The sequence below is a fragment of the Enhydra lutris genome, unplaced genomic scaffold (genome assembly GCF_002288905.1).
Source record: "Enhydra lutris kenyoni isolate GAN:26980312 unplaced genomic scaffold, ASM228890v2 scaffoldscaffold17, whole genome shotgun sequence".
NCBI lineage: Eukaryota > Metazoa > Chordata > Mammalia > Carnivora > Mustelidae > Enhydra > Enhydra lutris.
In genome coordinates, this window is record NW_019154101.1 from 13,948,732 (window position 1) to 13,976,122 (window position 27,391).

Genomic DNA, 27,391 nt, shown 5'->3' on the forward strand with positions numbered 1-27,391 from the left:
AACGACTAGAAAACAGGTTTATAGTCACCCTATTTAACATAATTATTGCTACTTTTTCAAAAGAAAATATCCATCTCCCCACTGGGAAGTCTTATTCATCATCTAGCACTGAAGCCTCAGAAATGACTCTACTAGAAAATGGTTATTTTTCACAGTCTTTCCTAAACTGTGGAAACCCATGCCATATTCAAACATTATAGCACCTCCCCAAACTCTAATTCATATCAGAAATATGGGTAAAGAAGATCCTGCAGTAATGGAATATAATCAGAAAGCACTCTAGTAATATACTTGCAGACACAGAGTAGTTTCTCCATTCCCAGTATGCCTTAAATGGCACCTTCAATGGTATGTTTCCCAAGCTAGAACTCCTGGAGTCTACTAAGACTGTTACCTTTCTCTGCATATTCACCAAACCCCTAAGTTGTAAGCCTTCACTTCCAAAATGATGACACAGCTATTACCCTAGGTCAAGCCTTTACATATTATTCTTCTACACATAGTAACAGTTTTAGTAGGCTCCATGGAAACCCAAACCACAGATAAAGACCTCTCTCTTCTATGAACTTACCATTAAGTGACAAATTATCATCAAATGTGTTAAATTAAAATTAAAGATTATAAATTTTTATCAGAGGACACGTCAAAGGGCAATAATAATTGAAAGTGTGAGGGGAGAAGAGGTGAGTGGTGAAAGGCAACTTTCAAAGTTTATTCTATACTTTTCCATACTGTTTGGTTCATACTAGAGTATGTTTAATACTACTTGTGAGCTTTGATGTTGTCCTAAAGAAATAAAATAATGTGAAAAGAAATGATGAAAAGGCCATAAGAAAACTCAGATGAGAAAGAGCCAGGTAGACTAACAATGAAACTCCAGCACAGAATTTATTCACCTGGAAATGAAGAAAAAAAATTTTACAGATGGAAGAACACAAGAAAAGTACTATAGCGAACACTTACTTATCATGCTCAAGCTTCTCATCAGCTTGTGCAGAATCTTTTTATACTCAGGGTAATTCCCACATTATAAGTCTAATCTCCCAAAATTAATTTTAGACCTCAGATTCCCAACATACTCTGCAACTACGTACAGTGTAGACATTCAGAAACACCTGCACAAGATCTCGGTTTGGAAGTGAGTCACATAAGAAAACGGCTCTGTATGGAGCTACTATTTCTGGCTGGTACAAACAACAGCAGAGGCATTAGCCTTCCACAGTGACAGCACCAGCAGTGGTCAATCAAGGTCTGGCCCAGAGTGGCCGCAATTGGGCAGCACTGGTACTTGGTGGGGCTGGAGAAGTGATGGTTCTCAAAGGTGAACTGAGGGAAACTACCTGTAAGTTTTTAAGCCTGGTTCTCCAACCTTCCACCCCCCACCTCATTCTATGAGGTACTAAACACCTTTAAATAAATTCCTCATTAAGCTTCTGCAGATTAAGAACACAAATCGAACCAAGTATGAAGCCAGAAGAACGCAACTCCCAAAGAAAAAAACAAATTATTCCGTTTATCTGCTGTATGTAGTATCAAGAAAAGTTGCTCAAAGGAGGAAGTTAACATTTAGAAAAATTAAGTATATTGCTCAAGATCATATAACAAGTAAAGTCAGATATTGCAAAAGCCCATACTTAGCACCACTGGCTGTGCCCTAGGATGGCTGGGGCAGGACTTTAGTCCTGCTCTACACACCCAATCTCCATCGGCCCCAATACACAATCTAAAGAGAGAAAAATCTTTTGTTGGCTATGCAAACTTTGCTCCAAAAACATATGCTTGATTCTCTCGCCCCCTTTCCAACCAGTCTACCACAGCTGAGGTCAGATCATATAGAAATTCAAGAAATGACAGTGCTTTGCATTATGTCATTCACATATGCATGTGAACAAGGTGCCATGGAAATCTGAACCTGAACCACAGGATTCAAAGACTAGTATATTAGATACTGTGTCATAGCGAGTAGACTAAATTTTCTAAACAGAAAAAATTTCCTTACGGTAATTCTTGAAAGGTAAAGATGAAACAGAATTAATTAAGTCTTCAAATGCCCCATTAAGGAAAGAGCCTGGCCTTCATTCATCAAGAAATGTGATACCACTGAAAGTTTCCAAAGGAGTGAGTAACATGATCAAAACCATACTTAAAATGATTATTCCAATAACAGTGTTGAGGATAGATTAAAGCAAAATGATTGGCAACAGGAAAATTAACAGATTATTATGAAAATCAATAGAAAAAAATAAAGGAATATGCTACTGAAGGTCAGTTCTAAATAGAAACAGGACACATGTCCCTAAAAGTGTATGAAATATCTGTATTAATATATTATAGTACTACATCTATTTACCAACTACGTAAGTGTGTGTGTATATATCTGTACACGTCTGTGTTACTATTACTAAAGGAATATTTGTATTAAAATCATTAAAGATCTTTAACTTTAAAAAAAAAAATTTGGTGCAGCTGGGTGGCTCAGTGGTTAAGCTTCTGCCTTCAGCTCGAGTCATGATCTCAGGGTCCTGGGATCAAGCCCCGCATCGGGCTCTCAGCTCAGCGGGGAGCCTGCTTTCCCCTCTCTCTGCCTACCTCTCTGCCTAATTGTGATCTCTCTCTCTCTGTCAAATTAACAAATAAAATCTTAAAAAAAATAAAAATTTGAAATTTTTAGTTTTTTATATTTAAAAAACTTGGTAAGTAAAGATAAAATATAAAGGTTAAATATAACAGTTTTAAAATTAGTCTTTTTAGATTCAAATCCTGGCTCTACCACTTAGTGGCATGTGTTCAAACAACTTATTTAACCTTCTTGCCTCACAGTCCCCTCGTCCATAAAGCAGACAGCACGAGAGTGAAGATTAAATGAAGAAATACACATAAAGGACTCATAAGAATTTCTGGTACAGAGAAAAATTTTAGTTATCATTACACCATTAAAAAAGCTAATAAATAAATGTTACTCTGTCATGTAACAGACAAAAGACTAAATATCCATAGGATACAAAGAACTCCAATAAATTTAAAAACGAAACAAAACCTAACTACCGAATTTAAAAATGGGCAAAGAAAATCAGAAAGCAAATCACAAGAAATGCAAAAAAAGAATACATGTTTAAAAAAAAAAAGTGTTCAGAGCATGTGGGTGGCTCAGTCAGTTAAGTGTCTGCCTTCAGCTCAGGTCATGATCCTGGGGTCTAGACCCCTGAGTCAAGCTCCCTGCTCAGTGGGGAACCTGCTCTCCATCTCCCTCTGCCCTTCCTTCCTGCTCATGCTCACGCTCATTCTCTCACAAATAAATAAATAAAATCTTAAAAAAAAAAAAAAAAAAAGATGTTCAAATTCATTAATAGTTAAAGTGTGTTCCCTATCCTATTCATAAGTTATTAAAGGCTACAATATCCCACAAAGATGAGAAATTAAATTGTTATAGCCTTTGAGAGAAGAAAGGCAATCTGTTTGTATATATCAATATTTAAAATATGTAAGCACATAAGCAAATATATGTAAATACATATACATCTGGAAGAATACACCCGGAACTTAATAAACAAAGGTATACCCCTCATCATGGAAAAGAGGAGAAAAGGAGAAAGATGTTTTCATATTTAACTTTATACAGTGTCCTAATTTCCTTTCAAGGAGCGTAATCTTACCATTTGGTCAAACTATTGCAAAGATGTTTTGTTTTGTGACCTCAAAGAGTTTAAAATATCTCAAATAACACTGTTACTTAAGTATGAATAATGTATTAGGTGACTGTCTCACTTTCCATGTTACAGCTGAAACCTCTGAGACCACAGATCACCAGTCTTAGCTGCTACTTATATCTGATAAATGTGCTACTTTTCTGTCTACCTTTGCTAGCTCAGTATTTCCCAACTGCATGGAAAAGCAATAATTGGTGATAAAAACCAATTCCACATCATACTAGTATTTCCTCCTGCAAATATGAAAATAATTGATATATGCTATTCAAAGAACATTATACTTTGAGAACAGAATTGCCTAAAAGTCACTTTTCTGAATTTCTCAAACGTTAACATACAAAAACAATTACCTGGGATGTGGAGCCCTACTCCGAGAGAATCAGGAATTCAGTTAAAGTAGACAGGGGAGGGTGCCTGGGTGGCTCAGTGGGTTAAGCCGCTGCCTTCGGCTCAGGTCATGATCTCAGGGTCCTGGGATCGAGTCCCACATCGGGCTCTCTGCTCAGCAGGGAGCCTGCTTCCCTCTCTCTCTCTGCCTGTCTCTCTGTCTACTTGTGATCTCTGTCTGTCAAATAAATAAATAAAATCTTTAAAAAAAAAAAAGTAGACAGGGGACAGGAAATATCACTGTTGAGTAAGTGATTCTCTGTTCTATTCACTATAACATCATTCTGTCTGGGTCTGATTCCAGTTCTGAAGCTTTCAAGCTTAAATATCCCAAATTCAACCATCACCAGTATCTGGGTTCTAATGTACAAACTGGTTTACTGTGACTTTCAGAATTCAGTATGGAGCAATCTAAGGATTAAAGCCTAGCCTATTCACACAATAAGCACATACATACATATGCACATACAACATGAAATAATGAAGAAAAAATTAAATATTTGATAGCATGGGTATCTAGAAAAAGGACCATTATATCTCAGAGATGAGTCCAGAAAATATTAACGCCTTAAGAATGTTATTTTTGCATTAATGAAACAAAGGCAATTAGAGATAGATGTAATGCAACTCCTAATGTGCTTCATTATCCTATCTAATTGTAGCCACAAATCCCAAATGCAAGTTATTACAATGGCATCTGGCCCTCATCTAAGTTACCACAGTGAAATCTGAAACGAGCAAAGGGTAGTGCTTTTAAAAACCAGAGGACAGGGTCTATAGTACTCACAGAGAACACCGTACAACTAATGGTTTGACAGATTTTGGATTGCAAGGGAAAAATATAAGAGGAGGACTTTGCTGTAACCTGATAATACAACTGAATATTTAAGATAATATATTCTGAATTCTAACAAAATCTCAACCTTTTGTTTCACTGTCATGTTATTGTTATCTGGCAACAGATGAATACACTGATTCTATCTTTTCTTGTATTACAGTCTCTCTCTCTGTTCTACCCTTCCTAAGTAAAAGCAAATAAATTCAAAAAAGACCACACCCTTCAGACCTATATTACAATAATAAATCACAAGTTTTTACATTAAAAAAATTAATCAGGAAACTATATAACCCCGTATCAAAATATTTTGATTTAAAATGTACCTACTGGGGCACCTGAGTGGCTTAATGGGTTAAAGCCTCTGCCTTCGCCTCAGGTCATGATCTCAGGGTCCTGGGATGGAGCCCCGCATTGGAATCTCTGCTCAGCCGGGAGCCTGCTTCCTCCTCCCTCTCTCTCTGCCTACCTCTCTGCCTACTTGTGATCTCTGTCTGTCAAATAAACAAGTGAAATCTTAAAAAAAAAAAAAAAAAGTACCTACTTAGGGGTGCCTGGATGGCTCAGTTGGTTAAGCATCCAATTCTTTTTTTTTTTTTAATTTTTTAAATTTATTTTCAGCATAACAGTATTCATTGTTTTTGCACCACACCCAGTGCTCCATGCCCTCTCCAATACCCACCACCTGGTTCCCCCAACCTCCCACCCCCTACCCCTTCAAAACCCTCAGATTGTTTTTCAGAGTCCATAGTCTCTCATGGTTCACCTCCCCTTCCAATTTCCCTCAACTCCCTTCTCCTCTCTAACTCCCCTTGTCCTCCATGCTATTTGTTATGCTCCACAAATAAGTGAAACCATATGATAATTGATATTATGCTGAGTGAAATAAGTCAAGCAGATGAGATGACTTATTTCACTCAAGCAGAGAGAGTCAATTATCATATGGTTTCACTTATTTGTGGAGCATAACAAAAAGCATCCAATTCTTGAATTCAGCTCAGGTCACTATCTCAGGGTCATGAGATCAGACCCAACACTGGGCTCCATGCTAGGCGTGAAGCCTGCTTAAGATTCTCTCTCTCTCTCTCTCTTTCTTTGTGGCCCCCAAGTCACAAGCCTGTTCCCAATCTCTCTCAAATCAAATCAAATCAAATGTAATCACTTAATATAATTGTCAATATAAATTATAATAAACATTACATTTTTAAACAAAAATTTTAACTCTAATCCAGAGACAATAAAGTTTTATACAATAGCATGTTACTTTTTTCCCTTCCTGCTAATGCTGTAATCACATCAGAAAAAAAACTTTTTATGCCACATCCTTTTTTTTAAACAAATGAACCCCATCCTTTTTTTTTTTTAAACAAATGAACATTTCTAAGCATTCCCTGTATTTTTATAAATATTGTAAAATATTCTAAACTATATCCTGGTGGGAAAAGAGCTATATAAAGAAATTCAACAATAATTCAACCAAAGACTCTCTTAGGAATGTATTATATGTAAGGCACTGTACTAGGTAGAAAAGACAATGTATATACATTACTCACAAAAATATGAATATATCCCTTCCCCTCAGGGTTTACAATTCACTATTATATACATAGCTACAGAGCAAGACTAAAGTTTATCACAAGGAAACTACAAAACACCAGACAATAGAATAGTCTGCCAGAGAGAAAAGGCAAACTATTCACAAAAGAACTCTCAGGATAATAACCAACTTCTCAACAACAGTAATGGAATGCAGAACACAGTGAAATAATATCTTCAAAGGGTTAACAATAAATAACTGGCACCCAAGAATTGCTTAGAAAGGTAAGCTATCTTTCAAGAACATGGGCAAAATATATTTTCAGCTAAGCAAAAACAGAGTTTATCAATAGACTCACTAAAGGAACTACCAAGATTCCTTTAGTTTCTTTCAGGAAGAAGACAAATGAGTCCTGAGTTGTAAAATAATAATAATGATAATAATAATAATAATAATGATAAAAATAAAGAGTTGGGTTTTTTTAACTAAATGCAATTAAATCTAAAAAAACAAAGGATGATAACTGCATAAAACAATAAAAACAATAAAAATAAAATAAAAACAATAAAAATCTATTTCTTTCATTAGTGTTCTGTAGTTACTCAAGAAATTGAAGAAGATATAAAAAGATGGAAGAGAATTCCATGCTCATGGATCAGAAGATGAAACATTGTTAAAATGTCTATACTGCCCAGAACAATCTATACTTTCAATGTCATCCTGAATCAAAATTCCACCGGTATTTTTCAAAGAGCTGGAATAAACAATCCTAAAATTTGAATGGAACCAGAAGAGACCCCGAATTGCTAAGGAAATGCTGAAAAAGAAAAACAAAACTGGGGGCATCACGTTTCCTGATTTCAAGCTTTATTACAAAGCTGTGATCACCAAGACAGCATGGTATTGGCACAAAAACAGACACATTGACCAGTGGAACAGAGTAGAGAGCCCAGATATGGACCCACAACTCTGTCAAATAATCTTCGACAAAGCAGGAAAAAATATCCAGTGGAAAAAAGACAATCTCTTTAATAAATTGTGCTGGGAAAATTGGACAACTATGTATAGAACAATGAAACTTGACCATTCTCTTACACCATACACAAAGATAAACTCGAAATGTATAAAAGATCTCAACATGAGGCAGGAATCTATCAAAATCCTAGAGGAGAACATAGGCAGTAACCTCTTTGACATCGGCCACAGAACTTCTTTCAAGATGGCCCCAAAGGCAAAGGAAACAAAAGCTAAAATGAGCGTTTGGGACTTCATCAAGATCAAAGCTTCTGCACAGCAAAGGAAACAGTCAACAAAACAAAGAGGCAACCCATGGAATGGGAGAAGATATTTGCAAATGACAAAGGGCTGATATCCAAGATAAAGAACTCCTCAAACTCAACACACACAAAACAGATAAACACGTCAAATAATGGGCAAAAGACATGAACAGACGCTTCTCCAAAGAAGACATACAAATGGCTAAAAGACACATGAAAAAATGTTCATCATCATTAGCCATCAGGGAGATTCAAATCAAAACCACATTGAGATAACACCTTACACCAGTTAGAAAAGCCAAAATCAACAAGACAGAAAACAACAAGTGTTGGAGAGGATGTGGAGGAAGGAGAACCCTCTTACACTGTTGGTGAGAAGGCAAGTTGGTGCAGCCACTTTGGAAAACGGTGTGGAGATTCCCCAAAATTAAAAATAGAGCTACCCTATGACCCTACAATTGCACTACTGGTTATTTACTGCAAAGGTACAGATGTAGTGGAAAAAAGGGCCATCTGTACCCCAATGTTCATAGCAGCAATGGCCACAGTCGCCAAACTGTGGAAAGAACCAAGATGCCCTTCAATGGATGAATGGATAAAGAAGATATGGTCCATATATACTATGGAGTATTATGCCTCCATCAGAAAGGATGAATACCCAACTTTTGTATCAACATGGATGGGACTGGAGGAGATTATGCTGAGCAAAATAAGTCAAGCAGAGAGGGTCAATTATCATATGGTTTCACTTACTTGTGGAGCATAAGGAAAAACAAAGAGGACATTGGGAGATGGAGAGGAGAAGTGAGTTGGGGGAAACTGGAAGGGAAGACAAACCACGAGAGACTGTGGACTCTGAGAAACAAACTGAGGGTTTTGGAGGGGTGGGTGGTTGGATAAGCCTGGTGGTGGGTATTAAGGAGGGTACATATTACATGGAGCACTGAGTGTGCTGCGTTAAACAATGAATTTTGGAACACATATAGAAAAGTTAAATTAAATTTTTTAAAAATATCTAATTTGTGGGCTAAAAAAAGATAAAATCAAAAGATTTGCAACTATAACATATAACTCAAAACAAGGGTGGATCAGCTTTCCCCTTTTTTCTTAAATCCTCCACCCCCCTTTTTTTTTTAAATCCCAGGACCCTGGAATCATGACCTGAGCTGAAGGCAGATGCTTAATCAACTTAATTAGCAGATGCTTAATCAACTAAGCCACCCAGGTACCCCCAGAATTCCATTTTTAAGGTCCTTATATCTGCAAGAGTAAGAGAAAGACTCTAATTACCATTCTAGATAGTCAAGCTAAGGGTTACATAACATCTACATTAACAGCTAAAAGAAGAGGTAGACCTAGTACAACCGTACAGCCACAGGGTAAAGAATGAAGTTGGACCCCTACCTTATACCATCCATAAATTTAACTCAAAATGAATCAAAGCCCTAAATGTAACGGCTAAAACTATAAAACTCTTAGAAGAAACTACAGGTGTTTAAATATTCATGACATTAAGTCAGGCAGTGGTTTCCTAAATACCAAAATATAAATATAATACATATTTACTATATAATACCAAAAGTCCAAGCAACAAAACAAAGTAAAGATAAATTAGACATTATCAAAAATTTTAAAACTTCCAATTAGACTATCACAAAGAAAAAAAAAAAGACTACCCAGACTATCCCCAAGATAGGAGCAAATTTTTGCAAATCATTGATCTGATAGGGATTTGTATCTAGACTATATTAAAAAACTCTTACAACTCAATAAAAACACAAATGGCCCAATTTAAAAATGGGTTCAGATTTGAACAGACATTTCTTCAAAGAAGATATACAAATGGGCTTATTAAGCAGACTTCATGTAATCATCAGGAAAATGCAAACCAAAACCACAGTGAGATACAACTTCATACCCACTAGAAGAGCTATCAACAAAATGACAGATAAATAAGTGCTGACAAACATGTGGAGAAATTGGAACCCTCATACAATGCTGGTGGGAAAAGAAAAGGCACCATTGCTTAAGAAACAGTTTGGCAGCTCCTGAAAAGATTAAACATAGAGTTACCATATAACCCAGCAATTCCACTCCTAGGTACATACCCAAGAGAAATTAAAATATGGTCATAGAGACATTTTTCTTAATGACCCAAAGCCAAAACAACCCAGAATGTCCATCGACTGATGAAAAGATAAATTGTATTATCCACAGAATGGAATATTATATGACAATGAAGAGAAATGAAGTACTGGTATATGCTACAGCATGAATGAATCTTAAAAACATTATGCTAAGTGAAATCAGTCACAAAGGACTACATATTAGATGATTCAATTTATATGAATTGACTAGAACAAAGAAATCTATAGAGACAGAAAGGATTAGTGGTTGCTTAGGGAAGATGCAGAGTGACAGCTAGTGGATTTCTTTTAGGGAGGCTAAAAATGCTCTAAAATTAGATTATGGCAATAACTGCACAATAATAAAAATATATTAAAAACCATTAAATTCTACACTTTGAATGGGTAAATTATATGGTATGTGGATTATACTCAATAAAGCTTTAAAAAAAAAACATAGGTAGTATATAACTTCTTTATTAGAAAATTTTCTTTATTTGGAAAATGGCATGAAGAAAAAGTCAATCAAAGGGCAAGAAAGGGGGCGCCTGGGTGGCTCAGTGGGTTAAAGCCTCTGCTTTCAGCTCAGGTCATGATCCCAGGGTCCTGGGATCAAGCCCCACATCGGGTTCTCTGCTCAACGGGGAGCCTGCTTCCCCCCCACCCCAGCTTCTCTGCCTGCCTCTCTGCCTACTTGTGATCTCTGTCAAAAAAAAAAAAAAAAAATTTAAAAAAAAAAAAAAAAAAAAAGGCAAGAAAGGATGGAAAAAAACCTGAGATGAAAGAATAAAGTACACAATAGGGTTTTAAAATGTGCCAAAATACAATAATCACCACAGTAAGTGCAAATCTACTCAAAAAGAACTGTCCAAATCATTTTTAATCCAGTTAAAATGTTTATAAACGATACACCTAAAACACTAAGTCTTCTTCTCTGAAAACTATAGAACGCTTATGAAAGAAACTGAAGAGTATACAAAGAAATGGGAAAAATTTTCCATGCTCATGGGTTGAAAGAACAAATATTGTTAAAATGTCTATACTACCCAAAGCAATCTATACATTTCATGCAATCCCTAGCAACATAACACTGGCATTTATCACAGAGCTAGCACAAACAATCCTAAAATTTGTATGGAACCACAGTAGACCCCAAAAAGCCAAAGCAATCCTGATAAAATATGATATCTGCATAAAGTCTGAAAATATTCACAAAAAGAATCACATAAAAAATATCAATAACATTAGGAAAACTGTATGTCAGCTATCAATATCATAACAAATCATGCTTTCTCAAACTGCTTGTTTTTATTTAAGGATGATTAGAAACTTGTTTCCTACAGCCAAATGTATGGCCTACTCCTTTAGCAACTGTACGTGATAGCAATAGTATGCAATTCTGTGCATAAGCATTTGTGTTTATAAAATAAAATGAAAAGCTGGCTTCAAACAAAGAGGGCAGAAGGCATTTCTGATCTCCAACCAGATTATTAGCAACTTAATTAAAGGACAATATGAAGTACAGCTTTAAGAGGCCAAGAATTTGAAACAAAACTTATTTTATTATTTTTTTAAAGATTTTATTTATTTGACAGAGAGAGAGCGAGTGAACGCACAAGCAGGCAGAGTGGCAAGCAGAGGGAGAAGGAGAAGCAGGCTCCCCACTAAGCAAGGAGCCTGATGCAGGACTCCATCCCAGGACCCTGGAATCATGACCTGAGACAAAGGCAGCAGGTCAGGCAACTGAGGCACCCAGGCGTCCCACAAAACTTATTTTAAAAGCCAATCAATACAAATAACTCCTTTTTTTTTATTTACACAAAAACTTAATTTTTTTTTCTTCAGTGCTTTTTAAAATTTCACCCATCTGTACCATTTTCTGGTATCTCCCACCAGTCTTAAGTCTCATCAGGCAGTTTACTTACAAAGAGCTCTAAGTAATTTCTCTCCTGTAAAAATTTTCACAAATGAAATTAGAACTTAATCCCTTAAATTACAGAATGTGGTTTGCAAATTTTCTTAGAAACAAAACTTACTATGACAGAACAAACAACAAATTATTCATCTATCTTCCATCTGTAATTTGAGGAGATGTGAAGTCATTAACCTCCCTAAAGCCATGGCTGTGTGAACAGCCTGTCCAGGTCAGAAACACATAGGTTCATCACAGGGAACTAAAATGAACTAAATTTAGCTCAGCTCGGTCAGGTTTAAGCATTCATGTCCTACCAGGCCGAAAAACAAAATAATAGAAAAATTGAGTGAATAAATGAATGGATGAATGAATAACAATGAAAGTAAAAATGATGTCCATAATGACGCAGAATATACCTCCTGTAAGCCTTCTAGAGCTGTGATGCCATTATATGCCATGTTTAAGAATTTAGCATTCAAATATTAATTTTAAGAAATAATGTAGATCAACAAGAAAAAGTAGAGATGAGGGGCAAAGGAAAAAGTTATTTGGTTTGCAAAAGAATGTAAGTCATAATTATTCTGAATACTGCTGTGAAATTATTTACTTTCACAAGTAAAAGAAAAATGTTCTGTGTATAACCTCTGACCTACTCCCATATGCAAATGAAGAACTAAAGGCCATAAAGGTTAAATTACTTGACCAAGTACAAATCTCAAAATAGAATGCGAGTCTGTTTCTCAGTCTAGGGTTACCTATACCATCCTAAATTACACCTCACAGGACTTCTTTCCCGTTAGTTTCTCACTTCTGAGTACAGATATCTTACACAGTGGGGTTAAGGCAAAGCTTTGGAGTTAGATTTGAAGAATCTCAGCTCTACCACTTAAAAAGCTATAAACCCCAGACACATTATTAACCCCCTCTAACTCTTTTTTCATCGGTTAAAAAAAAACACAGTTAATTGTATTTTATCTCCAAAGGATCTTATAATGAAGAATCTTTTTAAATCACATATAAAGCACAAAACTCCATATTGCAAAAATTTATGGGAGGTATTTTTGTTAATGTTAAGGTTAACTGACTACTGTAGTATCTGGAAATAGCATCTGGAAGCCCAGTTACTGGAGTAGCCATTATTATAGTCTGAAATTTCCGAAGTTATGAACCTGCAAAAGCATAATATTATTCACCATGAACTGAGCATCTTATAAACTAAAACAAAGACAACAGTTTAGGAAATTATCTAAATATCACTTACTTCACCTAGAAAATGGGTATATAATTACACTTAAATAAAATTTTTTAATTAACTGACATAATCATGTCAACTTATCATTATGTCTATATAGTAAATGCTCAATAAATACTATTATAATAATTGAAAGGTTAAGAGGGAGCTCTCAATTTGCTTAAAAATATTACCAAGGGCGTGCAGTAAGTGGAGAAGTGATAGCTAGACTACAGCAATAGCTACTGTGAGTGTCATGTGTTATAACTTATAATTGTATAAATTTGGTATTATGCATGTGGGTTTTACCATTTTACCTTTCTAATTTGGCATATATTTGGAATTTTCCATAAAAGAGGGAAAAAAAAAACTAAGAACAAGAGTACTCATTTTACACCTTAAAATGAGGTATTTTAAAGAAACCATCTGGCAAATTAAACTACTAAAACCTAGTCACTATAATAAAATACATAAGCAAAGAAAATAACTTTTTATGACATCTTCCAAAATTGGCGGCTGCCTAGAGCTGGGGGAATTAGTGTTCGGTATGTCAGCTAAGGGGTGTGGGGTTTCTTTTGAGGATAATGAAAAATGCCCTAAACGTAATACTGGTGATATACAACTCTGTGACTACACCAAAAGCCACTGAATCGTACACTTTCTTTTTTAGGAGGCTCCATGCCCAACATGGGTCTCAAACTCACAACCCTTGAGAGCTGCATGCCCTACCCACTGAGCAAGCCAGCCACCCCTGAATTAGAAATTTAAAATAGCTGAATCTTACAGTATATGAATTCCATCTAAGTTTTTTTTTTTTAAATTTCACACAGAGAGAGAGATCCCAAATAGGCAGAGAGGCAGGCAGAGAGAGATGGGGAAGAAAGCTCCCTGTTGAGCAGAGAGCTCAATGCGGGGCTCAATCCCAGGACCCTGGGATCATGACCTGAGCCGAAGGCAGAGGCTTTAACCCACTGAGCCACCCAGGCACCCCTGTGAATTCCATCTAAAGAGAGCTGTTTAAATACAAAGAATGCACTGTTTTTACCTCCTACATATCTCCTGAGTCACCCCATGCTCTCTTTTCCCACTCTCTTTTTATGAAGAAGTCACCAAGGTGCCTACCTGCAACAGAAGTTGTCTCCTTGTATCCAGTCTACTGTCCTCTGTTCCATCCCCAGAATCTCACACCTACCTGACTGGGACTATGCTATTCTCTCAGCCTGCTTGCCTTCCTCCTTGTGCCCTGGCTTAAACATTACTTCTGCCAGGAGTCTTTCATCTAATCCAGTGGATTCAGGTATGCCTCCCTACCCTGGGTACTTCAACTATCACGCTGCTATTTTATGTTAATTATTTCCTATCTGTCTTCTCCACCAGAGTTTACATACATAAGGAACGGGAAAATTTCTGTTAATCCTAACCTCTACTCTAGCACAGTATCTCACACACAGTAGACATTCAGTAAATATAGACTCTATGAAGAAATAAATGATGAACAAGTCCTTACCTGACAAGGCCTTCACTCCTTCACAAAATAAAGACAATGCACCAACTGGTGACTTTTCTGATTTTTTTCCCTTCTGATATATATACATATTCACAGGATGACCTCAAAATTTATTATTAAATAGCCCTATTATTTCCTAGTAAAAACAACTAACTAATGAAGATATGATTAAATTGAAGTCCATTTTTATCAGTCCCTCCTTTTGAAATAAATGAGGTTAATTAGATAAGAAAATTATCTCTAACACAAATTAGCAGTTGGGAATTATCAAAGTAAAAAATTTAACTCTCTCTGTACCATTTTTTTTCAGTAAAGTATACAAATATGCTTGAAAACTAACCCCAAATTGACTATTAGAAGCTACATTTAAGAACTCAGATTTTAAAAGATAAAAGAAGGGGCACCTGGGTGGCTCAGTGGGTTAAAGCCTCTGCCTTCAGCTCAGGTCATGATCCCAAGGTCCTGGGATCAAGCTCCGCCATCAGGCTCTCTGCTCAGCAGGGAGTCTGCTTCTTCCTCTCTCTATCTGCCTGCCTCTCTGCCTACTTGTGATCTCTGTCAAATAAATAAATAAAATCTTTAAAAATACATATATAAAAGAACTGCTTGCAAGCCTGCTTCCCAGGCTCTGTGTCCTAAGGGAGAGGAAAACTGTCCCATGGAAGGTTACAAAGGCAGCCTAAGCAAAAATTAAGTTATTTGACTGCCACAGAGTCCTATGCTCCCAGTTTCCTCTAGCTTCTCCCTTTATCATTCAACTCTGGCATGACATCTAGCTTATATGCTACATCAGTACTGCATATGTACTTCAAACTCAACTCCCTCTCAAACTAATTTCTGTGGTAACAGCGGCTGTTTACCGCCTCCAGGTCTCACCAAAGAAAACCTCAGAAGAAACAGGTAGCTGCTGGCGTAGCCTATGTTACAATCTGGTGGTCTTGCAGATGCATAGATCCTCATGTCACAGATCTATTTCCCACCAACCTGAATTTGACACCTCATGAATTAGTGGTATAAAAGGTCATACCACTAATGTTAAATTAGTACCTCTTCTTGTTAAATTTATTTAAAAAAAAAAACTCACACTCTTATCTAGCATTATTTGAAATCCCAAAATACTAGAGCTAAAAGCAAATCACTCAGTCGCAATTTAAGAATATCGTTCTGTCCTAGAGTCCCATTCATGCTGAGATTCTGATGTAATCTTCTCCTCTATTTTGATATTTTCGATTCTGTGGTTCTTGAAAGACAGTTAGTTATTCAATAAATACTTATTAAGTAAATGAACCTCTAGAAGCTATGGGTTGGAAAGAAAAAAGGAACTTCTATTTATGTAACGGTCATTTATAAAACTGGATAGCTGTAATCATAGAGCATTTATATTCTGTGTTCAGTTACTCTATACTCACATGCAGAGTTTAAGTTTTTAAAGAATTAGAATAAAAAAGAATGCAGGTTATTTTTCAGATAATTCACAGAATACTTTGAGGATTTAGCAGTGGCCAAAGAGCATCACTTGGAGCACGACTTCAAACCAAACAATAATAGAAGGCAGAGAATAGGGTGGGGAGAGGTGGTCTGACTAGACAGTACTACTCGGTTTAAGGTTTGATAACTTATTTCACTGATGTACTGTACTTAAAGTAACGTACCAGAATTTAATAAAAATGATTCCATGTACTTTATTCTATACCCATTAAATTAAATTTACACTTAGCATATAGAGGTACATCTATTCAATCAGGATTGTCTTTGCACAAAGAGAAATAATTACTAAGGTAAATAAGAACTCAAAGTTTACTATCACAAGTTAAATATCTGAACTGTGTAACATAAGCATAAATGTTATTATTTGCAAAGAATAGCCAAACTTTAGAAGCCTATAGCAAGAAATCCTCTTTCCTCCTAAAACACTCAATTCCCAACCAAACTTTATATATGACAGAGCAGTGCAATCATACTCTTTAACCCACTCACCTTCACATGGGTACCCACTGGCCTCACAGCAAACTATGCTCTGAGACTCCAGGGGGAATGTTCCTTCTTCCCTCCTAATTAAGTCTGAGGGCCTACACCTCAGACCTGAAGAGGGGATTTCCACCAGGAATTAGTGACATTATTCCTTTTCTCCTTTTCCCAACTCAAAAACATAACTCCAGAATTTCAGGAATTCTCCAATCTAAAATCTTACATAACCCAACCTTTTATACCCCCAACATACTCACCTTAACTAATTTTCTCTTTGTCAAAGGAACTAGAGCAATCCCACTGCAGTGAAGCTCTTATCACTTACTGTCAAAATGATAAAGGGGTGTGCTCTTGGTACTCCCAGACTGATAGTAGAATATAATTTATCATAGACATAATGCTATCAATATAAATTTCTATTACATTAAATATTAAGTTGTCTTACAGGAATTATTTTGAGAGGCCAATATCCTTTCTGCTGGGAAATATAAAACATATACACCCACTCAAAATCTTTGAAAGTGAACCTTTTACAAATTATACACTCTCAAAACCAGTATGACCAATATATCCAAAAGAAACATAATACAAGCTACCCTTGTAATTTTAAGTTTTATAGTAACTGCATCTGAAAAATAATAATGAAAAGGTAAAATTAACTTTAATAATGCCTTTATGTAACTCACCAGATCCAAAATATTATCATGTATCATGTAATTAGTATTAAAAAGTATTAAGCTATTTTACATTTTTTTACACAAAGTATTCAAAACCCAGTGTGCATTTTACATCTCGATTTAGACTAGGCACAGTCCAAGCACTTCATGAGCCACATGTCACCAGTGGCTACCATACTGGCCTACACTAGTAAATACTATTATTTTGCATAAATACTTCAAATACCTCCAAAAAAAATATTGACAGTAATTTACAAAAGTTGTAACTATGTATACTGATACCAAGTATAGCAAATAAATTGTAGAATTAAATCAAGAGTTTTTGTTAATTAAAAAAAAAGTTGTTAATAACACCACGTAGTATGTAAATCATGTAGGTATTTCATTTGTATACTGAGGTTTTTACAATAGTCAGTCTTTTAAGAACTCAAACGCATTTACACATTTCACTGAAAAATTGTCACAACAGACCAAAATAATGCAGCACTTCAAGCCACAAGCACTGAAAAATCAAGAAGGAATGTATATCCTCCTCCAAGACAAGTAGTAACAGTAACATAGTTAAAGGCAGTTAATAAAATATTCTGTAGATACACTCTAAAATTCAAATTATACTTGGTAACACTTGTCCAAATTTCATGTACATTATCTAGAAGTTAATATTTAGAAATTAACATGGTAATTCTCAGCTGGGGTTTGTAGAACAAAGGAAATGAATACTTTGGGTCATTCTATAATGTATGGGATTTCATACAGATCTGATTTTATAAATGAGAAAAATTCTTTATAGATCTATGGTCAGTGAATGATAAAAGATTTCTATAATACAAGGCCAAAGTAAATAAAGCAAAACCACATGAAATAAATTAACACACAGCATGCTTTAAAGCTGACATTTTATTATAAATCCCAAACTATTAGCTATGTTCTACTGTAAGACTATTTTCAATATTCAGTAATCCTCTACAATGGTTATTTTCCTGATCTCTTCATATGCCATGAAGTAAACCCAACAGTGAAAAATAAGACTGTAAGTTAGAAGACTCAGGGTACTTATCAAAGAACAAAGAAGGGAAAGAGCAAAACAACAACTCCCATGAAGTAGATATCGCAAGAACTTCAGAAAAACAAATTCAGAAGGAAAACATAAACTAAATGGAATCCAGTATTACATAAGCAAATACACCATGCTTTCTAACTTAATAGAACATGCCTGCTAAGGGATCCTGGGTGCCTCAGATGCTTCTGCTCAGGTCATGATCTCAAGGGCCCGGGATCAAGCCCCATGTTGGGCTCCCTGCTCAGCAAGGAGTCTGCTTCTCCCTCTCCCTTTTCCCCTGCTTGTGCTCTCTGTCTCTCTCAAATGAATAAATAAAAACAAAATCTTAAAAAAAAGAGAGAGAGAGAGAGAGAATATGCCTGCTAAATATGCCTGCTTTAAAAATACTACCTAAAACTATTTCCTATATTCAGGTAAGATTTTTAAATAGCTGACTTTTTTTTTTAACACGTCACTTCATGTCTTCAGGCAGTCAATAATAAGCACAATCAAGATCATTCATCCCAACAGCACCACCCAAACCATAATTCTGATTCATTTTCCACAGAAGTCCCAAATTTCTGATACTGTCAGTCTTCCTGAATCCTACTCCTCCATCTTACTTTCATCCACCATTCTTTACACTCCTTCCTTATCCTTTCCTAGAACTCTCACCCTCTTTGCTCTATGCCTCATCCATATATAGTAGCCTCCAAATTAACACTACCTATTGTGATCATGCCTTAAACTCAACGGATTCCTTGGACATTAGGGTATTCTGTATAGATCTATGTTATATATACCATTAAATCACTCATTACTTCAAGTGTTACTAAAAAACTAACAGGTAAAGAGTTGGGAGTTCAACTTGGAGGTAATGGCAAAAAATAATGAAAGTCCAAGAAGAATAACATCTTCACATCAGCCCAATTTAAGGAGACAGTGGAAATCATGCTCTTCATCCCTAAAAGATTAAAGGAACTTGAATTTAACACCTGGTAAATAATTCGGTGATAAAAGACCATGATCTTTACTACTGTTAACAAATAAATTAGTTTCAAAATGACTCAAAGAATAGGGAGAAAGGTTGTTTTCTAAACAGCAATAGAAAAGATAATTATATAATAATATACAGCAAGATCAAAGAGTTTCTGGAGATTATGAACAAGATATGATTACCAGTAATATTCTCATTGAGATATTTTCAGTTTTTCAGCCAGTCATTATGAAAAGGTAGCATTCTCAGCCTTGATATTGAGTAGCCTAGTCTGGGACGAATTGGCGGGGGGTGGTGGGGGGAATGGAGGAAGATTATTTCTGAGCTCTCCTTGGCCAAACTGAGGAAGGAAAATTCCCAGCTGGATCCAGGTTAATACCATAATATTCTATGGAGGTTAAAGTAACCATTAAAAAAAAAAAGAAAAAGATTACTGAGTTTCCAAGCCAAAGCCTCAAAAAAGCTATAATCTCTGGATCTCAAGTAAATTTTTGAGAAGTCATAACAGAACCAAAGTTAAGAAAGAGTACGATTTTCTTAAAGCAAACTGCTTTACAGTAACACAAAGAAAATCCCAGGGCATCTACTCTGCAACTTTTCAATCCTCTGTTATCCCTCCTATACATCATTCTCTCCTCAAAAAAAGTTAATTTTTAAAGTTCATTGATGAGAATAGCTAGTAACATTTTTCTAAACCCTAAAAGCAGTACTTCTATTTTATATTCAACTAAACAGTTCAAATTACTCTCCAGCACTTATTTCATGCTTTCTATTTTACCGCATATTCTATAATAAGAGTGTTGGGGGAATGAGTTGTCCCCCCACACAAAGATACAATAAAATCTTAACCCTCAGAACCTGATAATGTGGCCTAATTTGGAAACAGGATCTGTACAGATGTAATCAAGTCAAGATAAGGTCCTGCTGAACTGGGGGGGGGATCCTAAAATCCAATGACCTTTGTCCTTAGAGCAGAGAGGTCTGAAGACACAGAGGAGAGCCAAAGAAAGCCATGTAAAGGAGGTAGAGATGAGAGCTATGACGCTAACAAACCAAGGAATGACAAACTGCTGGTAACCACCAGGAGCTAAAAGAGGCAAGGAAGGACAATTCATTCCTAGAGTGTTTGAAGGGATCATGGCTCTGCCAACACCTTGACTTTGGACTTGTAGTCTCCAAAACCATTAGAAAATCTATTTCTGTTGTTTTAAGCCACCTAGTTTGTGGTAATTTGTTATGGAAGAACTAAAAAACTCACACACGTAAGTATGGGTTTATGGTTCTGAACCTGTTTCACCTGTGTACTGGGGTTGAAAAAATAAATAAATGGATTGGGGTGCCCCTGGGTGCTCCGACAGTTAAGTGTCTGACTTGATTTCAGTTCAGGTCATGATCTCGGGGTTCTGGGATTGAGCCCCACATCAGGCTCTCTGCTCAGCAGGGAGCCTGCTTCCCCCTCTCTCTCTGCCTGCCTCTCTGCCTACTTGTGATCTCTCTCTCCCTCTCTCTCTCTGTCAAATAAATAAATAAATAAATAAAATCTTTAAAAAATTACATTCATCTTTATGCTTTTTTAAATGTGCACTTATTACTTTTTTAAAATTGGGAAGAAGGAAATACATAGAATTGTTGACATTAGGAAGTTTTATAACCATTTTTTTTCCAGTTCTTTTTCTCTCCTCTTTTTTCATTTGTATCTATTTCACAGAATTTCTGGTTAAAGATCATTGCCTGAGTGTACAAAGTTATATTCTCTCCCTTTAAAGATCCAATGAAATGACAGAACAGTAATACAATAAGAAGTCATGGCAACGAACAATACAGGACCGTCATAAAAAAGATTGCAACAAAATTTCAGAAGCTGGAAAATAAAGCATTAATTATTAAAGCAGGACAGAAGAATACATGGCATAAAATACAAGTCTGGAAATGTAGCACAGGGAGTTCACCTGTCTGGGAGAACATCGAAGAGACTCTAACCTCAGAAATATTAGGTACAAAAGCAGGCTAAAAACAAGAACCTTAACTGAAAATCTATATATGCACTGTCTCATTGAAAAAAACTGAGTAACTAGTAAATACCAGTTCCTATTCCATGATAGAAAAAATAAACAAACCCAAAATAAAGCAAGGGTGTGGGTACAACACTGTGAGGGTGGCAATAGAAGCATCACTGTTTTAGATAAGCCAGGCTTGTCAACTTCCTAAGAAAGAGACATATGAAGAAAGACACAAAATAAGAGAGAGTAAGAAAGGAGAACAAGAATCATTTTTAAAGCAATGATGGTAATGCAAAGACTGCACTAAGCAATTTAAAAGTCATGTTGTTACATCTTCATAATACATAAAAAAAAAATTATCTCCAAATTACAGATGAAAAAACTGAGGCTGAAGGAAATGAGAAATTATTCAAGGTTGCACACATAATTAAGTGGTAACAGGTTTAAACATAGCATGAACTCTTAGCCATCGTATTAGTAAGAGCAGTCATTTCATTTCTGGGGAATTAACTTGTTCATTTATACAATGGTCTAATTAATTATATTTTCTCTAAAGACGCATCCAATACTAACACCATGACTATTACCATAAGAAAATAACTCTACTTATCATTTATAGCCTAAGAAGATATTCCATCAGTATGATGAAAGCTTGGAAAAAAGTATCTATAATAGTACATTTTCTATAGTACTTCAGGAATATCACCAGCCTCCCACTGAAGGACTCTGAAATAAACTTCAATAGTAGTACACATAGAACACTACACTAAAATGCTACTTCAGATCAATCAAGTAAAAAAACTCCATTATACAACTATCAATATACCCTTGTCAAGTTTATTTCAAGGGATAAAGATATGAGTAATACTTAAACAAGCTTACAGTAAAATCAATAGTTCTAAGAGTATTCATTGACAAACTAAATAAGGCTGTGAAAACAGGATATAAAATCTTTATTTAAGAAAGGTTAAAAAAGAATGTTGAAGAAACAAAGCACTACATACCTAAATTATTTTCATCTTTCAATTTAACAAGAGAATACTTCTTTTACAACTATTATTTTTTACAATGCACATTCCTATCTGCCCCTTCACTACCTTGTATATATTTCCTTCCTTTCTTTGGTGTGTTTTAATAATCAACTGACATTAGATGCAAGACCGTAATGAAATCAACATTCAATGCAACTGCTAGCAAAGTTATAACAAACAGTATTAGTTAAGATTTTTTGTTAATGTCTATAAGAAACATTAGTGAGAAGATGGAAAAGACAGTCTTCCCTATATTTCCCACTAAATACAACTAAAAGCCCTAGACATTATATATAAAACAAGCAAATGACTGAAAGTTGGAGAAAAGAAGGCAGACCAGCTAAGAACCTCAGGATCCAAGGAACACAATACTGTGGTGAATTCCTTGGGTTTTCTTTTTGCCTCTCTGCTTTGGAGCTAAAATAAACCAGCCACCCCAAAGAACCAGATGGCACACCCCAAAAAAAGTCTTAGGAAAGCCAGTTCTCCCTACCCAATGGACCAGGAAAGAGGAAGCTAACAAGAATTTCTCGAGAAAGTAACCACTCTTTTCCAGCCAAACACCATAGAAAAAACCACAGCTCTACCCACACCAACAAAAGTCACACCAACAAAAGCCTAGACTTCCAACCTTGCCAAGCTATAACAAAATACTTCAAAGAGCTCCACCAGAAGGCCAAGCAGGGAAACACAACTTTCATCCCTGTCTGGCACTATGGATATTCCCTATGCACAGATACATTCTTAGGTTATATCAGAGAGGCCTAACAGAGTGTCTGGACACTCATCATCCCCCAGCAGTAATGAGGCCAGCCACACAATGGTGTCAGTGGTGATGATATGAAAAATCTGGACTTCTACCCCACCCAGCAGTCACAAGGCACTCCCTTTCAAACTCCTCAGGTATCAACAGAAGCCAAGTGGGGAACCTAGACTTCTAACTACATCTAGCAATTAAGGAGGTAGTACCTCTCCCTGCTTCACATGCCAGAGCAGTATTTTACCAAGATGGCAAATAGAAAAGGTTTAAACATATAGTAATAATATGTTTACTCTATGTTTATAATCATTTTATATTACATTTACTCATATGTAAATAGCTTATATTTATAAAACGTGCTAAAATATAAACATAACAACATTTGTTATGCAGGAAATAATTTAAATCTAGACTCTCATAACTGTACAAAATACTCCAAAATTTAAATTCAAAATCACTTGTCATATAAAGAATTAGTAAGTTCCCAAAATGAATGGGAAAAAAAAAAAAATCAATAGATGCCAACACCAAGATGAGAGAACTGTTAGAATTCTCTGGCAAAGGGGCGCCTGGGTGGTTCAGTCAGTTGAGCAACCGTCTTCAGCTCAGGTCATGATCCTGGAGCCCCAGGATTGAGTACCATGTCAGGCTCCCTGCTCAGTGGGGAGTCTGCTTCACCCTCTGACCCTTCCCCATCTCGTTCTCTCTCTCTCTCAAATAAATAAATAAAAATCTTTAAAGAGAAAAAAAAATTCTCTAGCAAGGATTGTAAAGGAATCATCATAAAATTGCTTTGATGAACAATACAGGCATGCCTGAAACAACAAAAGAGAGCACCAGCAAGGAAATAAGACATAAAAAAACCCAAAATAAACATCTTAGAACTGAGAAATACAATAAGATAAATAGCTCAGTAGGAGGGCTCAACATTAGAATGGAGCAGACCCAAAAAAAAAAAAAAATCAATGACCTGGAAGACAAAACAATAAAAATTACCCAGTCTACACAACAAACAATAGATAGAGGAGAGGGAGGAGGTAAAAAGGAAGAGAGCATCAGAAACCTGTAGGACAATAACAAAATATTTATGACTTGTGCCATCCTGGAAGTGAGGAGTTAAAGGCTCAAGTATTCAAAGAAAATAATGTTTGGAAACTTCTCAGATTTGGCAGGATGTTCAGTTTCAAGAGGCTATATGAATCCCAAAAAGGAAAAATCCAAAGAAATCCACCCAAAGACCTGCGATACTTAATTTCTAAAAACTGAACACAAAGAAAAAAATCTTCAGAATAGCCAAAGAAAAATGACAAGAAATTTGTCATCAGAAACCATGGAGGTCAAAAAGAAGTGGCACAATACTTTCAATTACTGGGGGAGAAAAATCTGTCAAACTAGAAATGAATACCCAATAAAATTATCCTTCCATAAACAAGGGAAAATCAAGATATTCTCAGTTGAAAAGAAACAGATAATTTGTCACAAGCAGATGTGACAGATTAAAAAAATGGCTAAACCAAAATAAAATAATAAAAGGAACTTTGAACATGAAGAAAGAAAGGACACAGAAAGCAAAGATAAGCTGTGTCTCATCTTGTTTCCTAAATTAAAGTCTGGTAGTTGGAGTAAAAATTATAACACTATCTGATATATTTATAAATACATATAGAGACAATATTTGAAACAATTTTTTAAGTAGGGGATGGTAAAGGATTTTATACTCCACTCAAACTGTTAAAATTAGTTATTCACATTACATATGTACATATATATCTAGACCAACCACTAGAAGAGCTATACAAAGGGATACACTTAAAAATACTATAGATAAATCCAAGTAGAATTCTAAAAATGTTCTACTAACCCATAGGAAAGCAGGGAAATGAAAACAGAAAGAAGACAAATAGTGAACTTAAGTATCAATAAATCAATAATTACATTAAGGGTAAATGGTCTAAATATATCAAGCAAAAGACAGAGATTAGCAGAGTGAATTAAAAATTACAATCCAACTGTATGTTGTTACAAGCAACTTACTTCATATCTAATGATACAGACAGGTGGAAAAGTAAAAAGAATAGGAAACATTTACCATTTAAACACTAATCAAAGGAAAGCCAAAGTACTGTACAAATAGCAGGTAAAGTGGACTTCAGCACAAGAAAATAACCAGAGACAGCGAAGATATTATATAATGATAAAAGGGCCAATCCACCAAGAATATACATCAATCCTAAATGTGTATGCACCAAGCATTAGAACTATAATATATGTAACAAAAATTTAAAGAACCAAAAAGAAATACACAAATCCACAATTATAGTTGAGATTCTAAAAGACTGCTCTTAACAACTGACTAAACAACTAGATAGAAAACCATCAAAGATATAGAAAAAGTCAAAAACACCATCAACCAACAGGATCTAATCAACCCAACAACAGCAAAATACACACTGTTTTCAAGTGCCCACAAAACATATACTGTATAAACCACATGCTAAGACCTAAAGGAACCTCAAAAAATTTATAATTGAAATCATAGTGTTTCTGACCACAATAGAATCATTGAAATTAATAATTTAATTTGAAATTAGTAATTTTCAAATACTTGAAATTAGTAACAGAGAGACAGCAGAGAAATGCCAAACTTTGAAACTAAACAACATACTACTAAATAACCCTGAGGTCAAGAAGAAAGTCTCAAGGTAAATTAAGAAAACAACTAAATGACAACATAAAATATCAAAATTTGTAGGACACAGTCAAAACCACGCTCAGAAAAATTTATAGCACCAAATGCATCCACCTAAAAAGAGTGAAAGTTTCAAACCACTCATCATCCACCTTAAAAACTGAGAAAAACAGCAAAATAACCCAAAGCAAAAACAAGTAAATAATAAAAAGCAGAAATAACTGAAATTGAAAAGAGAAAAAAGAAAATGAAATGAAGAATTGATCCTTTGAAAAGGTCAATAAAATTGACAAACTGCTACTAAAACTAAAAAATAAAAAAGGAAAGATGACACAAATTACCAGTACCAGAAATGGAATAGGGGGTGGTATCACTACAGAGGCTACAGACATCAAGAGATAATAGGGAAATGCTATGAACAACTCTACACACATTAATTTGACAACTTAGACAAAATGTGCCACTTCTGGGTGGGGCGACTACAACAATTCATCCAATTTAAGAGGCATAATTTGAGGGGCGCCTGGGTGGCTCAGTGGGTTAAGCCTCTGCCTTCAGCTCAGGTCATGATCTCAGGGTCCTGGGATTGAGCCCCGCATCAGGCTCTCTGCTCGGCAGGGAGCCTGCTTCCTCCTCTCTCTCTGCCTGCTTGTGATCTCTCTCTCTCTGTGTCAAATAAATAAATAAAATCTTTAAAAAAAAAAAATTTGAATAACCCTATAATTATTAAGGAGACTGAATTCATGACTTTAAAACTATGAAAAAAGAAATCTCTAGACCCAGATGGTCTCAGTAAAGAATTCTACCAAACATCTAAAGAATCAATGTCACTCTATACAGTCTCTTCCAGAAAACAGGAGAGAATACTTTCCAATTCATTTTATAAAGCTAGTATCATCTGGACATCAAAACAGGACAAGGCAGTCCCCCTAAAAAGAAAATTATGGAACAATATTCTTTATGGATACACAGAAAAATTCCTTAACAAAATATTAATAGAATTTACCAATACATAAAAATAATTCTACCTTATGACCAAGTGGAGTTCCAGGGATGGAAAGCCAACTCAATTTTTGAAAAAACAAGCTATGGAAATCTGCCACCATATCAACAAGCTAATGAAGAATATCATTTATCAAATGATACAGAAAAAACATTTGCAAAATCCAATACCCATTCATCATTTAAAAAAAACAAAAAAAAACCTCTCAGCAAAGTACGACTAGAGGGAAATTTCCTCAAATTGATAAATGACATCTACAAAAAACCTACAGCTAACAACTATCATACAACTACTTAACAGTGGAAGACTAAGCACTTTATCTGTAAGATAAAAATGTCTACTTCTACTACTCATCTTCAACACTATTCTGGATGGTCTGGTTACTGTGATGATAAGTAAAGGAAATAAAAGACATACAGATTAGGAAGGAAAAACATCCTATTTACAATGACATGACTGTCTATAGAGAAAGTCCCAAGACATCTACCAAAAAATCTCCTACAACTAAAGAGGTTCAACGATGTCACAAGATAAACATACAAAAATTGATTTATTTCTATATAATAACAACATATTGACACCAAAACGGGAAATTTACAATCACTCCAAAAAAAAAAAAGAAAAAAATGAAATACTCAGGTATAATTCTAACAAAACAGATACAATACTGGTGAGTAAAATTAAAATTTAAGTAAATGGAGACCT

General features: G+C 35.4%; 1 protein-coding gene across 2 annotated transcripts in view; it reads right to left on the bottom strand.

The window, feature by feature from the left end:
* LOC111147536 (centrosomal protein 85 like) overlaps positions 1 to 27,391 on the bottom strand; it is a 168,769-nt gene that overhangs the window by 112,271 nt on the left and 29,107 nt on the right. The gene's annotated exons all lie outside the window — the stretch shown is intronic.